General features: G+C 51.9%; 3 non-coding genes across 3 annotated transcripts; all 3 read right to left on the reverse strand.

The window, feature by feature from the left end:
- Positions 1-3,513: 3,513 nt before the first annotated feature.
- Positions 3,514-3,585, reverse strand: TRNAD-GUC (transfer RNA aspartic acid (anticodon GUC)). Its single transcript has one exon. It is a non-coding gene; the product is annotated as a tRNA-Asp (tRNA).
- A 4,582-nt stretch (positions 3,586-8,167) lies between these two features.
- On the reverse strand, positions 8,168-8,239 carry TRNAD-GUC (transfer RNA aspartic acid (anticodon GUC)). The gene has a single exon. It is a non-coding gene; the product is annotated as a tRNA-Asp (tRNA).
- Positions 8,240-13,216: 4,977 nt separating this feature from the next.
- On the reverse strand, positions 13,217-13,288 carry TRNAD-GUC (transfer RNA aspartic acid (anticodon GUC)). The gene has a single exon. It is a non-coding gene; the product is annotated as a tRNA-Asp (tRNA).
- Between the last annotated feature and the right edge of the window lie 1,397 nt (positions 13,289-14,685).

Genomic DNA, 14,685 nt, shown 5'->3' on the forward strand with positions numbered 1-14,685 from the left:
CATATGTGTGTGCTGTGTCCCAGGCGGCTCTCCCATACATGTGTGCTGTGTCCAGGCGGCTCTCCCATACGTGTGTGCTGTGTCCCAGGCGGCTACCATACGTGTGTGCTGTGTCCCAGGCGGCTCTCACATACGTGTGTGCTGTGTCCCAGGCGGCTCTCCCATACGTGTGTGCTGTGTCCCAGGCGGCTCTCCCATACGTGTGTGCTGTGTCCCAGGCGGCTCTCCCATACGTGTGTGCTGTGTCCCAGGCGGCTCTCCCATACGTGTGTGCTGTGTCCAGGTGGCTCTCGCAATCCGATGGACCAATCCCCCATGATGGGAGCTGCAGCGCATGTAATAGCGGTTCCCACCAAAACGGGAGAGCCGTGTGGTAAGCTTTGCAAGATGCCAGCTTTTTCTTTGCAAGAATGTGCAGGGCTTGCCGCGAAAGCTGAAGCTGCGCCCATATGTTGTGCCTGTACTCCTGGATCCACCAGGGGGAAGAGGCACTGATCGCTGTGACACCACTAGCGGCGTCGCCAGATACTGGTAGCGCACCCTCAGATGCACGTGGTGACTCGACAGATGAAGACCTATTCTAGCTTAGCCCTGTATTAGTGATTGCTATGGCTAAGAAAGCTGCTACTCAGTGTACACTACCAGGAGGACTACCTACCATCTCCATTGTCCTAAACATTAGACCAGAGGGGTCTCCTGAATGAGCCAGACAAAAATCTTTTTTTTTTGTCTTCTCCAGACACTTCTCCTGTAGTACATATTAAAGGGAAGGATTTCCCACAATGCGTCTGTTCCCTATGTGACTGTCGTGGCGGAGAACTAGAGGACAAGTCCTGCTTTAAAACGTGTGGAGCACCTTATCTCCAGCCAGTACTGCCGCCACCACCCGCGCCTAGCCAGAAGGACGTGTGGGTCTAATATGACCTAATTTGTGGGCTGCAGAAGCTCATGGAGCATGCCTCCCCAAGAGAAGAGCAGGTCTGCCTGATGGCTCTGTATGATTTATGCCATCCAGACCAGCGTTGCCTGGACATGGGCTCATGTCGAGGTTATGCCCCATAGATTGATGAATTGGGAGCAGGTTCCCTAGAAGCAGCTGACGAGGAGGAACAGCGCGTTCCCAATTCTGAACCGATTTGTGACTATGTGTGCAAGATACCTGTTAAAATGCTTGGGGAAAATTTACCTTTTTCCCCATCACTTGCGGTGCAAGAGCGGGTTTAACGATGATGTGCCAAGGGGTGGGATGTCAGATTATACTATGTCGTCACGGGAAGGATCCTGTAAATCTGGGAGTACCAAACCACTGGGAGTGAGAGAGGTAGGAGAGAGGTGCACTGGGGTTTGCTTCCACTCCTGTGTGGGGTGGAGACCTTCAGATCACCTTCACCTTCAGGTGGTCATACTCAAAGGTAACCTTAAAACACCGTCTTGGTTGCATGAATACAAATTTATGAAACTGTTTGGGACACTTAGCAGAGGCCTAAACCGAGACCGCAGTTTCATGAGTCACTACTGACATGAGAGAACTCTCTTCCCATGAGTGCTAAAGGCCATGTCTATACATACAGCGCTATATATATATATACTGTATATTGTGTTCAAGAAAGAAAGAGTGACCCCGCATCAATGCTCATGGTGATAATTTATACAGTAACCAATAAGCCGGTGAATAAAGATATTAATTCCCTGACCGGCGGTGCTCACGGGCCTGTAATTATGAGTCAACCAAGAGAAAAAGAAGCCCACTAAGATCACTCAGGTGTTCCAAAAGTAGAAAATACAATTTATTGAATGACACAAAGACATAAAACAACAGTGCAGAATAATTAAAATATGGCGTGGACCCCTGTCACGAGCACTACAGAAAGCACTGGAGCTGTGGGCCAGTAGACTAACACTGTAGCTACTGGTTCCTATAAACAACGAAGGGAAAAGCACCTGCATCCACAGTGAGGTAAGTAAAAAAACGAATGGTACACACAGATAACACAGAACCACAAAATGAACGAAAAAACTGTGCTTTGTACTGAAAAGGTTGCAAATCAGACCCAGCACAGAAAGGCTCTGTGCACATATAATACAAAAAAATTTGGTGACTGCCTTTTTTCTTAAAGGAAGCAGTAGGTCAGTCACTAAACGAAACTTCTTACATAAATTAGTGACTGCAATCAACACTTTGCTGTCAACTAACTAGCTGCAACAATCAATGACTACTTCTACAGTATATGAGATCTGTGAGGCAATGCTGCCACACTGTGGCAAATTTAATTATTGCAGGTGTCTTAGCACAGGTCTGCCTGATGGCTGAACATGGGCTCATGTCGAGGTTATGCCCCATAGATTGATGAATTGGGAGCAGGTTCCCTAGAAGCAGCTGCCAAGGAGGAACAGTGGTGGTCGGATAAGGCCCTGCGTGGCGAAGGTACAGCTGTAACCAGTAGCGTTATTATTTCCAGTTATACTGCATATATCTATGTGTCATAGCAAAGGTTATTGTTATAATCTGTGTGTTATTATTATTTGCAGGAGGAGGCGCTGTCACCTATCGAATCAGGTACACCCCAGGCTCCCAGCGGCGGAGGTTCAGGCCTCCTGTGAGCCACAGGTAAAACACCACACACACACCGTAGATGCCTTATCCCTCATAGGGTGGAGGAAAGTGTGCTACATTTTGGAGGCGCTGCTGAGATTCTCAGACCTGGGGTGGCCACCCAAACGCGAAATTACATCAGAATCATGTTTGTGCCTGAAAGCATGAGGTCCACGAATGGTCCTTGGCGCACAAAGTATCCCCGCGACACATGGTCGCAGTGGGAGGAGTTTCCGCCCTTACGTCTGCATTCACAGTTCATGAGCAAATAAGAAACTCCCCAGGCCTGGCAACCGCACGACTCCTAGACTGGAGATATGATGATGCCTGCCATTGGAGTACGGTACTACTGGCCACCGAACATGAAATATGCTCAGAGACTGTCCCTCAAGTACCAAACTTACCTGAGCCCTCACGTGAAGGTTGCTCCCTTGTTTACCCTGAATTACCAGATCCTCAGGACACGTCCACGCCGCAACCCTCTGGCGCAGTACACTGCTCGGATCTGACCTCCATTCCTTTCCCCACGCTCGGGTCAGGGAGATCAGTAGTCCCAATCTGGCAATCACCCGTAGAGACTGAGGTGACCTTCCCTTGGGTCACGTTCACCCCGGGTGCTGTGGGCGAAACCTAACTGTGGAGCGACTCACCTCCACCATCACCAGCTATGATCCCAAAGGTAGAAAGCTCTATCCAGACTATCTGTCCACTGTGGCAAATGTGATTATTGCAGGGGTCTTATCCAAAATGTAAATAATCAACAAAGTAACATACAGTAATACAGTACATGCACATTTAATACAACTCCATAAATAGTAATTAAATACAGAACCCAAGAAATTGATTTGACAAAAAACAAAGGAAAAGGAAAATGAATGAAAATATATCATAGATTAGGCATAATTAAAATAAAATGAAGCCTCCCCGTCGGGGAATTGAACCCCGGTCTCCCGCGTGACAGGCGGGGATACTGACCACTATACTAACGAGGACTTGCTTTGCTCTCCCATACGTGTGTGCTGTGTCCCAGGCGGCTCGCTCATACGTATGTGCTGTGTCCCAGGCGGCTCTCTCATACATGTGTGCTGTGTCCCAGGCGGCTCTCTCATACGTGTGTGCTGTGTCCCAGGCGGCTCTCCCATACGTGTGTGCTGTGTCCCACGCGGCTCTCCCATACGTGTGTGCTGTGTCCCAGGCGGCTCTCCCATACGTGTGTGCTGTGTCCCAGGCGTCTCTCCCATACGTGTGTGCTGTGTCCCAGGCGTCTCTCCCATACGTGTGTGCTGTGTGCCAGGCGGCTCTCCCATACGTGTGTGCTGTGTCCAGGTGGCTCTCCCATACGTGTGTGCTGTGTCCCAGGCGGCTCTCCCATACGTGTGTGCTGTGTCCCAGGTGGCTCTCCCATACGTGTGTGCTGTGTCCCAGGCGTCTCTCCCATAAGTGTGTGCTGTGTGCCAGGCGGCTCTCCCATACGTGTGTGCTGTGTCCCAGGCGGCTCTCTCATACATGTGTGCTGTGTCCCAGGCGGCTCTCTCATACGTGTGTGCTGTGTCCCAGGCGGCTCTCCCATACGTGTGTGCTGTGTCCCACGCGGCTCTCCCATACGTGTGTGCTGTGTCCCAGGCGGCTCTCCCATACGTGTGTGCTGTGTCCCAGGCGTCTCTCCCATACGTGTGTGCTGTGTCCCAGGCGTCTCTCCCATACGTGTGTGCTGTGTGCCAGGCGGCTCTCCCATACGTGTGTGCTGTGTCCAGGTGGCTCTCCCATACGTGTGTGCTGTGTCCCAGGCGGCTCTCCCATACGTGTGTGCTGTGTCCCAGGTGGCTCTCCCATACGTGTGTGCTGTGTCCCAGGCGTCTCTCCCATAAGTGTGTGCTGTGTGCCAGGCGGCTCTCCCATACGTGTGTGCTGTGTCCCAGGCGGCTCTCTCATACGTGTGTGCTGTGTCCCAGGCGGCTCTCTCATACGTGTGTGCTGTGTCCCAGGCGGCTCTCCCATACGTGTGTGCTGTGTCCAGGTGGCTCTCCCATACGTGTGTGCTGTGTCCCAGGCGGCTCTCCCATACGTGTGTGCTGTGTCCCAGGCGGCTCTCCCATACGTGTGTGCTGTGTCCCAGGCGGCTCTCCCATACGTGTGTGCTGTGTCCCAGGCGGCTCTTCCATACGTGTGTGCTGTGTCCCAGGCGGCTCTCCCATACGTGTGTGCTGTGTCCCAGGTGGCTTTCCCATACGTGTGTGCTGTGTCCCAGGCGTCTCTCCCATACGTGTGTGCTGTGTGCCAGGCGGCTCTCCCATACGTGTGTGCTGTGTCCCAGGCAGCTCTCCCATATGTGTGTGCTGTGTCCAGGTGGCTCTCGCAATCCGATGGACCAATCCCCCATGATGGGAGCTGCAGCGCATGTAATAGCGGTTCCCACCAAAACGGGAGAGCCGTGTGGTAAGCTTTGCAAGATGCCAGCTTTTTCTTTGCAAGAATGTGCAGGGCTTGCCGTGAAAGCTGAAGCTGCGCCCATATGTTGTGCCTGTACTCCTGGATCCACCAGGGGGAAGAGGCACTGATCGCTGTGACACCACTAGCGGCGTCGCCAGATACTGGTAGCGCACCCTCAGATGCACGTAGTGACTCGACGGATGAAGACCTATTCTAGCTTAGCCCTGTACTAGTGATTGCTATGGCTAAGAAAGCTGCTACTCAGTGTACACTACCAGGAGGACTACCTACCATCTCCATTGTCCTAAACATTAGACCAGAGGGGTCTCCTGAATGAGCCAGACAAAAATCTTTTTTTTTGTCTTCTCCAGACACTTCTCCTGTAGTACATATTAAAGGGAAGGACTTCCCACAATGCGTCTGTTCCCTATGTGACTGTCGTGGCGGAGAACTAGAGGACAAGTCCTGCTTTAAAACGTGTGGAGCACCTTATCTCCAGCCAGTACTGCCGCCACCACCCGCGCCTAGCCAGAAGGACGTGTGGGTCTAATATGACCTAATTTGTGGGCTGCAGAAGCTCATGGAGCATGCCTCCCCAAGAGAAGAGCAGGTCTGCCTGATGGCTCTGTATGATTTATGCCATCCAGACCAGCGTTGCCTGGACATGGGCTCATGTCGAGGTTTACCCAATAGATTGATGAATTGGGAGCAGGTTCCCTAGAAGCAGCTGACGAGGAGGAACAGCGCGTTCCCAATTCTGAACCGATTTGTGACTATGTGTGCAAGATACCTGTTAAAATGCTTGGTGAAAATTTACCTTTTTCCCCATCACTTGCGGTGCAAGAGCGGGTTTAACGATGATGTGCCAAGGGGTGGGATGTCAGATTATACTATGTCGTCACGGGAAGGATCCTGTAAATCTGGGAGTACCAAACCACTGGGAGTGAGAGAGGTAGGAGAGAGGTGCACTGGGGTTTGCTTCCACTCCTGTGTGGGGTGGAGACCTTCAGATCACCTTCACCTTCAGGTGGTCATACTCAAAGGTAACCTTAAAACACCGTCTTGGTTGCATGAATACAAATTTATGAAACTGTTTGGGACACTTAGCAGAGGCCTAAACCGAGACCGCAGTTTCATGAGTCACTACTGACATGAGAGAACTCTCTTCCCATGAGTGCTAAAGGCCATGTCTATACATACAGCGCTATATATATATATACTGTATATTGTGTTCAAGAAAGAAAGAGTGACCCCGCATCAATGCTCATGGTGATAATTTATACAGTAACCAATAAGCCGGTGAATAAAGATATTAATTCCCTGACCGGCGGTGCTCACGGGCCTGTAATTATGAGTCAACCAAGAGAAAAAGAAGCCCACTAAGATCACTCAGGTGTTCCAAAAGTAGAAAATACAATTTATTGAATGACACAAAGACATAAAACAACAGTGCAGAATAATTAAAATATGGCGTGGACCCCTGTCACGAGCACTACAGAAAGCACTGGAGCTGTGGGCCAGTAGACTAACACTGTAGCTACTGGTTCCTATAAACAACGAAGGGAAAAGCACCTGCATCCACAGTGAGGTAAGTAAAAAAACGAATGGTACACACAGATAACACAGAACCACAAAATGAACGAAAAAACTGTGCTGTGTACTGAAAAGGTTGCAAATCAGACCCAGCACAGAAAGGCTCTGTGCACATATAACACAAAAAAATTTGGTGACTGCCTTTTTTCTTAAAGGAAGCAGTAGGTCAGTCACTAAACTAAACTTCTTACATAAATTAGTGACTGCAATCAACACTTTGCTGTCAACTAGCTAGCTGCAACAATCAATGACTACTTCTACAGTATATGAGATCTGTGAGGCAATGCTGCCACACTGTGGCAAATTTAATTATTGCAGGTGTCTTAGCACAGGTCTGCCTGATGGCTGAACATGGGCTCATGTCGAGGTTATGCCCCATAGATTGATGAATTGGGAGCAGGTTCCCTAGAAGCAGCTGCCAAGGAGGAACAGTGGTGGTCGGATAAGGCCCTGCGTGGCGAAGGTACAGCTGTAACCAGTAGCGTTATTATTTCCAGTTATACTGCATATATCTATGTGTCATAGCAAAGGTTATTGTTATAATCTGTGTGTTATTATTATTTGCAGGAGGAGGCGCTGTCACCTATCGAATCAGGTACACCCCAGGCTCCCAGCGGCGGAGGTTCAGGCCTCCTGTGAGCCACAGGTAAAACACCACACACACACCGTAGATGCCTTATCCCTCATAGGGTGGAGGAAAGTGTGCTACATTTTGGAGGCGCTGCTGAGATTCTCAGACCTGGGGTGGCCACCCAAACGCGAAATTACATCAGAATCATGTTTGTGCCTGAAAGCATGAGGTCCACGAATGGTCCTTGGCGCACAAAGTATCCCCGCGACACATGGTCGCAGTGGGAGGAGTTTCCGCCCTTACGTCTGCATTCACAGTTCATGAGCAAATAAGAAACTCCCCAGGCCTGGCAACCGCACGACTCCTAGACTGGAGATATGATGATGCCTGCCATTGGAGTACGGTACTACTGGCCACCGAACATGAAATATGCTCAGAGACTGTCCCTCAAGTACCAAACTTACCTGAGCCCTCACGTGAAGGTTGCTCCCTTGTTTACCCTGAATTACCAGATCCTCAGGCCACGTCCACGCCGCAACCCTCTGGCGCAGTACACTGCTCGGATCTGACCTCCATTCCTTTCCCCACGCTCGGGTCAGGGAGATCAGTAGTCCCAATCTGGCAATCACCCGCAGAGACTGAGGTGACCTTCCCTTGGGTCACGTTCACCCCAGGTGCTGTGGGCGAAACCTAACTGTGGACCGACTCACCTCCACCATCACCAGCTATGATCCCAAAGGTAGAAAGCTCTATCCAGATTATCTGTCCACTGTGGCAAATGTGATTATTGCAGGGGTCTTATCCAAAATGTAAATAATCAACAAAGTAACATACAGTAATACAGTACATGCACATTTAATACAACTCCATAAATAGTAATTAAATACAGAACCCAAGAAATTGATTTGACAAAAAACAAAGGAAAAGGAAAATGAATGAATATATATCATAGATTAGGCATAATTAAAATAAAATGAAGCCTCCCCGTCGGGGAATTGAACCCCGGTCTCCCGCGTGACAGGCGGGGATACTGACCACTATACTAACGAGGACTTGCTGTGCTCTCCCATACGTGTGTGCTGTGTCCCAGGCGGCTCGCTCATACGTATGTGCTGTGTCCCAGGCGGCTCTCTCATACATGTGTGCTGTGTCCCAGGCGGCTCTCTCATACGTGTGTGCTGTGTCCCAGGCGGCTCACCCATACGTGTGTGCTGTGTCCCACGCGGCTCTCCCATACGTGTGTGCTGTGTCCCAGGCGGCTCTCCCATACGTGTGTGCTGTGTCCCAGGCGTCTCTCCCATACGTGTGTGCTGTGTCCCAGGCGTCTCTCCCATACGTGTGTGCTGTGTGCCAGGCGGCTCTCCCATACGTGTGTGCTGTGTCCAGGTGGCTCTCCCATACGTGTGTGCTGTGTCCCAGGCGGCTCTCCCATACGTGTGTGCTGTGTCCCAGGTGGCTCTCCCATACGTGTGTGCTGTGTCCCAGGCGTCTCTCCCATAAGTGTGTGCTGTGTGCCAGGCGGCTCTCCCATACGTGTGTGCTGTGTCCCAGGCGGCTCTCTCATACGTGTGTGCTGTGTCCCAGGCGGCTCTCTCATACGTGTGTGCTGTGTCCCAGGCGGCTCTCCCATACGTGTGTGCTGTGTCCAGGTGGCTCTCCCATACGTGTGTGCTGTGTCCCAGGCGGCTCTCCCATACGTGTGTGCTGTGTCCCAGGCGGCTCTCCCATACGTGTGTGCTGTGTCCCAGGCGGCTCTCCCATACGTGTGTGCTGTGTCCCAGGCGGCTCTTCCATACGTGTGTGCTGTGTCCCAGGCGGCTCTCCCATACGTGTGTGCTGTGTCCCAGGTGGCTTTCCCATACGTGTGTGCTGTGTCCCAGGCGTCTCTCCCATACGTGTGTGCTGTGTCCCAGGCGTCTCTCCCATACGTGTGTGCTGTGTCCCAGGCGGCTGTCCCATACGTGTGTGCTGTGTCCCAGGCGGCTCTCCCATACGTGTGTGCTGTGTCCCAGGCGGCTCTCTCATACGTGTGTGCTGTGTCCCAGGCGGCTCTCCCATACGTGTGTGCTGTGTCCCAGGCGGCTCTCTCATACGTGTGTGCTGTGTCCCAGGCGACTCTCCCATACGTGTGTGCTGTGTCCAGGTGGCTCTCCCATACGTGTGTGCTGTGTCCCAGGCGGCTCTCCCATACGTGTGTGCTGTGTCCCAGGCGGCTCTCCCATACGTGTGTGCTGTGTCCCAGGCGGCTCTCCCATACGTGTGTGCTGTGTCCCAGGCGGCTCTCCCATACGTGTGTGCTGTGTCCCAGGCGGCTCTTCCATACGTGTGTGCTGTGTCCCAGGCGGCTCTCCCATACGTGTGTGCTGTGTCCCAGGCGGCTCTCCCATACGTGTGTGCTGTGTCCAGGTGGCTCTCCCATACGTGTGTGCTGTGTCCCAGGCGGCTCTCCCATACGTGTGTGCTGTGTCCCAGGCGGCTCTCCCATACGTGTGTGCTGTGTCCCAGGCCGCTCTCCCATACGTGTGTGCTGTGTCCCAGGCCGCTCTCCCATACGTGTGTGCTGTGTCCCAGGCGTCTCTCCCATACGTGTGTGCTGTGTCCCAGGCGGCTCTCCCATACGTGTGTGCTGTGTCCCAGGCCGCTCTCCCATACGTGTGTGCTGTGTCCCACGCGGCTCTCCCATACGTGTGTGCTGTGTCCCAGGCGGCTCTCCCATACGTGTGTGCTGTGTCCCAGGCGGCTCTCCCATACGTGTGTGCTGTGTCCCAGGCAGCTCTCCCATACGTGTGTGCTGTGTCCAGGTGGCTCTCGCAATCCGATGGACCAATCCCCCATGATGGGAGCTGCAGCGCATGTAATAGCGGTTCCCACCAAAACGGGAGAGCCGTGTGGTAAGCTTTGCAAGATGCCAGCTTTTTCTTTGCAAGAATGTGCAGGGCTTGCCGAGAAAGCTGAAGCTGCGCCCATATGTTGTGCCTGTACTCCTGGATCCACCAGGGGGAAGAGGCACTGATCGCTGTGACACCACTAGCGGCGTCGCCAGATACTGGTAGCGCACCCTCAGATGCACGTGGTGACTCGACGGATGAAGACCTATTCTAGCTTAGCCCTGTACTAGTGATTGCTATGGCTAAGAAAGCTGCTACTCAGTGTACACTACCAGGAGGACTACCTACCATCTCCATTGTCCTAAACATTAGACCAGAGGGGTCTCCTGAATGAGCCAGACAAAAATCTTTTTTTTTGTCTTCTCCAGACACTTCTTCTGTAGTACATATTAAAGGGAAGGATTTCCCACAATGCGTCTGTTCCCTATGTGACTGTCGTGGCGGAGAACTAGAGGACAAGTCCTGCTTTAAAACGTGTGGAGCACCTTATCTCCAGCCAGTACTGCCGCCACCACCCGCGCCTAGCCAGAAGGACGTGTGGGTCTAATATGACCTAATTTGTGGGCTGCAGAAGCTCATGGAGCATGCCTCCCCAAGAGAAGAGCAGGTCTGCCTGATGGCTCTGTATGATTTATGCCATCCAGACCAGCGTTGCCTGGACATGGGCTCATGTCGAGGTTTACCCAATAGATTGATGAATTGGGAGCAGGTTCCCTAGAAGCAGCTGACGAGGAGGAACAGCGCGTTCCCAATTCTGAACCGATTTGTGACTATGTGTGCAAGATATCTGTTAAAATGCTTGGTGAAAATTTACCTTTTTCCCCATCACTTGCGGTGCAAGAGCGGGTTTAACGATGATGTGCCAAGGGGTGGGATGTCAGATTATACTATGTCGTCACGGGAAGGATCCTGTAAATCTGGGAGTACCAAACCACTGGGAGTGAGAGAGGTAGGAGAGAGGTGCACTGGGGTTTGCTTCCACTCCTGTGTGGGGTGGAGACCTTCAGATCACCTTCACCTTCAGGTGGTCATACTCAAAGGTAACCTTAAAACACCGTCTTGGTTGCATGAATACAAATTTATGAAACTGTTTGGGACACTTAGCAGAGGCCTAAACCGAGACCGCAGTTTCATGAGTCACTACTGACATGAGAGAACTCTCTTCCCATGAGTGCTAAAGGCCATGTCTATACATACAGCGCTATATATATATATACTGTATATTGTGTTCAAGAAAGAAAGAGTGACCCCGCATCAATGCTCATGGTGATAATTTATACAGTAACCAATAAGCCGGTGAATAAAGATATTAATTCCCTGACCGGCGGTGCTCACGGGCCTGTAATTATGAGTCAACCAAGAGAAAAAGAAGCCCACTAAGATCACTCAGGTGTTCCAAAAGTAGAAAATACAATTTATTGAATGACACAAAGACATAAAACAACAGTGCAGAATAATTAAAATATGGCGTGGACCCCTGTCACGAGCACTACAGAAAGCACTGGAGCTGTGGGCCAGTAGACTAACACTGTAGCTACTGGTTCCTATAAACAACGAAGGGAAAAGCACCTGCATCCACAGTGAGGTAAGTAAAAAAACGAATGGTACACACAGATAACACAGAACCACAAAATGAACGAAAAAACTGTGCTGTGTACTGAAAAGGTTGCAAATCAGACCCAGCACAGAAAGGCTCTGTGCACATATAACACAAAAAAATTTGGTGACTGCCTTTTTTCTTAAAGGAAGCAGTAGGTCAGTCACTAAACTAAACTTCTTACATAAATTAGTGACTGCAATCAACACTTTGCTGTCAACTAGCTAGCTGCAACAATCAATGACTACTTCTACAGTATATGAGATCTGTGAGGCAATGCTGCCACACTGTGGCAAATTTAATTATTGCAGGTGTCTTAGCACAGGTCTGCCTGATGGCTGAACATGGGCTCATGTCGAGGTTATGCCCCATAGATTGATGAATTGGGAGCAGGTTCCCTAGAAGCAGCTGCCAAGGAGGAACAGTGGTGGTCGGATAAGGCCCTGCGTGGCGAAGGTACAGCTGTAACCAGTAGCGTTATTATTTCCAGTTATACTGCATATATCTATGTGTCATAGCAAAGGTTATTGTTATAATCTGTGTGTTATTATTATTTGCAGGAGGAGGCGCTGTCACCTATCGAATCAGGTACACCCCAGGCTCCCAGCGGCGGAGGTTCAGGCCTCCTGTGAGCCACAGGTAAAACACCACACACACACCGTAGATGCCTTATCCCTCATAGGGTGGAGGAAAGTGTGCTACATTTTGGAGGCGCTGCTGAGATTCTCAGACCTGGGGTGGCCACCCAAACGCGAAATTACATCAGAATCATGTTTGTGCCTGAAAGCATGAGGTCCACGAATGGTCCTTGGCGCACAAAATATCCCCGCGACACATGGTCGCAGTGGGAGGAGTTTCCGCCCTTACGTCTGCATTCACAGTTCATGAGCAAATAAGAAACTCCCCAGGCCTGGCAACCGCACGACTCCTAGACTGGAGATATGATGATGCCTGTCATTGGAGTACGGTAATACTGGCCACCGAACATGAAATATGCTCAGAGACTGTCCCTCAAGTACCAAACTTACCTGAGCCCTCACGTGAAGGTTGCTCCCTTGTTTACCCTGAATTACCAGATCCTCAGGCCACGTCCACGCCGCAACCCTCTGGCGCAGTACACTGCTCGGATCTGACCTCCATTCCTTTCCCCACGCTCGGGTCAGGGAGATCAGTAGTCCCAATCTGGCAATCACCCGCAGAGACTGAGGTGACCTTCCCTTGGGTCACGTTCACCCCGGGTGCTGTGGGCGAAACCTAACTGTGGACCGACTCACCTCCACCATCACCAGCTATGATCCCAAAGGTAGAAAGCTCTATCCAGACTATCTGTCCACTGTGGCAAATGTGATTATTGCAGGGGTCTTATCCAAAATGTAAATAATCAACAAAGTAACATACAGTAATACAGTACATGCACATTTAATACAACTCCATAAATAGTAATTAAATACAGAACCCAAGAAATTGATTTGACAAAAAACAAAGGAAAAGGAAAATGAATTAATATATATCCTAGATTAGGCATAATTAAAATAAAATGAAGCCTCCCCGTCGGGGAATTGAACCCCGGTCTCCCGCGTGACAGGCGGGGATACTGACCACTATACTAACGAGGACTTGCTGTGCTCTCCCATACGTGTGTGCTGTGTCCCAGGCGGCTCTCCCATACGTATGTGCTGTGTCCCAGGCGACTCTCCCATACATGTGTGCTGTGTCCCAGGCGGCTCTCTCATACGTGTGTGCTGTGTCCCACGCGGCTCTCCCATACGTGTGTGCTGTGTCCCAGGCGGCTCTCCCATACGTGTGTGCTGTGTCCCAGGCGTCTCTCCCATACGTGTGTGCTGTGTCCCAGGCGTCTCTCCCATACGTGTGTGCTGTGTGCCAGGCGGCTCTCCCATACGTGTGTGCTGTGTCCCAGGCGGCTCTCTCATACGTGTGTGCTGTGTCCCAGGCGGCTCTCCCATACGTGTGTGCTGTGTCCCAGGCGTCTCTCCCATACGTGTGTGCTGTGTCCCAGGCGGCTCTCCCAAACGTGTGTGCTGTGTCCCAGGCGGCTCTCCCATACGTGTGTGCTGTGTCCCAGGCGGCTCTCTCATACATGTGTGCTGTGTCCCAGGCGGCTCTCTCATACGTGTTGCTGTGTCCCAGGCGGCTCTCTCATACATGTGTGCTGTGTCCCAGGCGGCTCTCTCATACGTGTGCTGTGTCCCAGGCGGCTCTCCCATACGTGTGTGCTGTGTCCCACGCGGCTCTCCCATACGTGTGTGCTGTGTCCCAGGCGGCTCTCCCATACGTGTGTGCTGTGTCCCAGGCGTCTCTCCCATACGTGTGTGCTGTGTCCCAGGCGTCTCTCCCATACGTGTGTGCTGTGTGCCAGGCGGCTCTCCCATACGTGTGTGCTGTGTCCAGGTGGCTCTCCCATACGTGTGTGCTGTGTCCCAGGCGGCTCTCCCATACGTGTGTGCTGTGTCCCAGGTGGCTCTCCCATACGTGTGTGCTGTGTCCCAGGCGTCTCTCCCATAAGTGTGTGCTGTGTCCCAGGCGGCTCTCCATACGTGTGTGCTGTGTCCCAGGCGGCTCTCCATACGTGTGTGCTGTGTCCCAGGCGGCTCTCGCATACGTGTGTGCTGTGTCCAGGCGGCTCTCCCATACGTGTGTGCTGTGTCCCAGGCGTCTCTCCCATACGTGTGTGCTGTGTCCCAGGCGGCTCTCCCATACGTGTGTGCTGTGTCCCAGGCGGCTCTCCCATACGTGTGTGCTGTGTCCCAGGCTGCTCTCCCATACGTGTGTGCTGTGTCCCAGGCTGCTCTCCCATACTTGTGTGCTGTGTCCCAGGCGGCTCTCCCATACGTGTGTGCTGTGTCCCAGGCGGCTCTCCCATACGTGTGTGCTGTGTCCCAGGCGGCTCTCTCATACATGTGTGCTGTGTCCCAGGCGGCTCTCTCATACGTGTGTGCTGTGTCCCAGGCGGCTCTCTCATACATGTGTGCTGTGTCCCAGGCGGCTCTCCCAT

This window comes from Ascaphus truei, chromosome 6 (assembly GCF_040206685.1).
Source record: "Ascaphus truei isolate aAscTru1 chromosome 6, aAscTru1.hap1, whole genome shotgun sequence".
NCBI lineage: Eukaryota > Metazoa > Chordata > Amphibia > Anura > Ascaphidae > Ascaphus > Ascaphus truei.